Source organism: Hylobates moloch, unplaced genomic scaffold (assembly GCF_009828535.3).
Source record: "Hylobates moloch isolate HMO894 unplaced genomic scaffold, HMol_V3 SCAFFOLD_1, whole genome shotgun sequence".
Lineage (NCBI taxonomy): Eukaryota > Metazoa > Chordata > Mammalia > Primates > Hylobatidae > Hylobates > Hylobates moloch.
The window spans coordinates 146230913-146234245 of NW_026652276.1; the positions used below are offsets into that span (position 1 = coordinate 146230913).

General features: G+C 41.3%; 1 non-coding gene across 1 annotated transcript; it reads right to left on the reverse strand.

The window, feature by feature from the left end:
- Positions 1-2042: 2042 nt before the first annotated feature.
- On the reverse strand, positions 2043-2116 carry LOC116809931 (small nucleolar RNA SNORD93). The gene has a single exon (XR_004370095.1). It is a non-coding gene; the product is annotated as a small nucleolar RNA SNORD93 (small nucleolar RNA).
- Positions 2117-3333: the final 1217 nt, after the last annotated feature.

The following is a 3333-nucleotide window of genomic DNA, read 5'->3' on the forward strand; positions in this document are numbered from 1 at the left end:
CGTCTGGTCCTGCTTCTTGGGTATTGTGTGCATGAGTCACTTCTGTGACTTAGGTCCCAAGAGTGATTTTGATGTATGTTTGCTTTTCCAACTTGGCAGTTCATGTAAATAATGACCCCAAACCATCTTGCCATAGATTTCACTGAAAACACCATTGAAATGCCAAGGAGGGTTAAGTTTTTAAAGTCATGTTTATTGAAGTATGATTTTACATTCAGTAAAATTCATCCTGTTAAGGTTTGACAAATGCATGGTCATACCATAATCAAGATGCAGAACTGTAGAATCACTCTAACAATTCCTTCCTGCCCTTTTGTAATCAACCCCTTTTTGATCCCAAGGAACTCATTGACCTGTTTTTCTGTCAAAAGTATCAAATTTCACCACTAAAATGATCTACAGTACTATGGAAAAATGTGTAAGCACATAAAATACACAAACCAATTTTTTAAAAAGTGAGATTCTTAAAATTTCTTTAGCATACCAACAAAAAATGAAGGTAGCATTGCATTTTACTACAGATATGCGGACATTCAAAGTCCACCATTGTTGTATATATGGCTCAACAGTAATATTTAAGAATATACTGCCAGGTACAGTGGCTGACGCCTGTAATCCCAGCACTTTGGGAGGCTAAGGCAGGCTGATCACCTGAGGTCAGGAGTTCTAGACCAGCCTGACCAACATGGAGAAACCCCGTCCCTACTAAAAATACAAAATTAGCTGGGTGTGGTGGCACATGCCTGTAATTCCAGCTACTCGGCTGAGATAGAACTGATTGAACCCAGGAGGTGGAGGTTGTGGTGAGCTGAGATCGTGCCACTGCACTCCAGCCTGGGCAACACGAGCAAAACTCCATCTCAAAAAAAAAAAAAAAAAGAATATACTGGGCGGGCATGGTGGCTCACCCCTATAATTCCAGCACTTTGGAAGGCCGAGGCGGGCAGATCACTTGAGATCAGGAGTTTGAGACCAGCCTGGCTAACATGGTGAAACCCTGTCTCTACAAAAATACAAAAATTAGCCTGTAATCCCAGCTACTCGGGAGGCTGAGGTGGAGAATCGCTTGAACCCGGGAGGCAGAGGTTGCAGTGAGCTAAGATCGCGCCACTGCGCTCCAGCCTGGGCGACAGTGAGACTCCGTCTCAAACAAACAAACAAAAATGTGTAAAAATACAAAATTAGCTGGGTGTGGCGGCACGCGCCTGTAATCCCAGCTACCCAGGAGGCTGAGGCAGGAGAATCGCTTGAATCCGGGAAGCGGAGGGTGCAGTGAGCCAAGATTGCACCACTGCACTCCAGCCTGGGCAACAAGAGTGACACTGTCTTTAAAAAAAAAAAAAAAAAAAAAAAGACTATACTGTAAAATAACAATCTTAGAGTTAGGTCATATCTTTGTTGAGCATGTGAACCATGATTAAGCATGATTAAGGTATTGCTATTTGTTTTATTAACACTGTCAAGTTACAGACCACAGCTGGTTCATAGAAAAACTACTTTAAATAATAGAATTGAATTCCACAGAAATGTTCTACAGGATCAAGTCAGCTATAAGGCAGTTTTGTGTCTCCAAAACTGTCAAATAATATTCCTATAGATGATTGGGGCCATCTCAAAATTCAACCTTGCTACCACTATGAAAGGGACAAAAAAAAAAAAAAAAAGCAACCTCTATTCTGTAGATACTAAAGGTTACATATTCAAATATACCTCCTCTACTTGAAAAGCTTCACTGATTCTTTCAAGCGCCAGACCTGTAAAAGAAGTATCACAGTAGGTATTACTAAATAGCAAACTACAGTACTGTCTAGACACATTTACAAAAACTGTGCAAGTAAGTAAATAAAATCCCCCAATATCTTACACACTGTTGCTTTAGTAATGTTGTGACATCTAAATTTATGTTTTCACTCAAAATCCTGTCTTTCTCTTGGCTTAGTAGTATTATCCATTTACCAAGAGCTTTTCCCTTTTACCAAAAGCATAATTTTAAAAGGGGGGTGGTGGTATGATTCCATTCAATAAATTCATGCATACCAATTTGGCCTCAGGTAAATCCTTTAATCCATCACAGCAGAAGCACATGAAATCAGATTAGAGTTCTCATCCTTGGCCAGGATTTCAATTCAACTATTAATAACTTAAACCAAATTCTTTCCACTTGGCCCATACCTTAAGTTCATCAGCATCTTGAAACTCCACCAAGCCTGGTTAAAAAAAGTGAAAGACAATGTTAAGAATATCATGCAATTTTTTTTTTTAATGAGTGGTCTTTACGGTGGCTATCCAATAGCTCTCTTTGATGAGTAAAATAAATTGCTGTCTTTGAATATAATTCCTGTACAAATTCTCCAAATGTCCTGATACTTGGGAGTCTTCTGTAGTTTCCAGCTAGGAGGAAAATGGTCAGGAGTCACTATCTTCCCATTGATTAGCATTGAATCCTATCCATTTTTGAAAAGAAACACTATCCCAACAATATTTGTCTGGGAAAAACTGAAACCTTCCACAGATTTGAAAATCAAAGGAAGCACTACTAAACTCCCCTGAGGCTGAGTTCAGGGGGCTGGAGAGTTTCTAGTCCTGGGCACTTGCTCAGTTTTCACAATCCTCAGACGCTAGCTCACACTGCTTCCTTGACATGGTGTCTCTCACAGTTTAAACTGAATAGTTAAAAAACAATTTGGCAGGCCGGGTGCGCTGACTCACGCCTGTAATCCCAGCATTTTGGGAGGCTGAGGCAGGCAGATCACCAGCTCAGGAGTTCGAGACCAGCCTGGCCAACATGGTGAAACCCCGTCTCTACTAAAAAATACAAAAGTTGGGCATGGTGGCGGGCACCTGTAATCCCAGCTACTCAGGAGGCTGAGGCAGGAGAATTTCTTGAACCCGGGAGGCAGAGGTTGCAGTGAGCCGAGATTGCGCCATTGCACTCCAGCCTGGGTGACAGAGCGAGACTCTGACTCAAAAAAATAAATAAAAATAAAATGGGCTCAATAAGAATCTCTAACACCTAAAGCAATGGTAAAAGAAAGCCTTACCACCGCTATCTTCCTGTGCTGTATGTAGGGCTATTTGCCAGAGCTGGAGGTATTCCAGGGAGGGAAAATTGTCCATGCTCTGGGCCTATCTATAACGCTGGAAAAAAAGGTGCCTAGCACCTAGGCTGCAAACGTACAAGCTTTCCTCATTAAAGCATGGTAAAATGGGTCCCATTTGGTTTCATCAAAAAGGCAGCAAATCTTTCACAACTGAGAAAAACACGTGAACCACGAGCTTCACATTTCAACAGAACTGTGGTACCTATGCCAGCCACAAAGATTCTTTCATTTG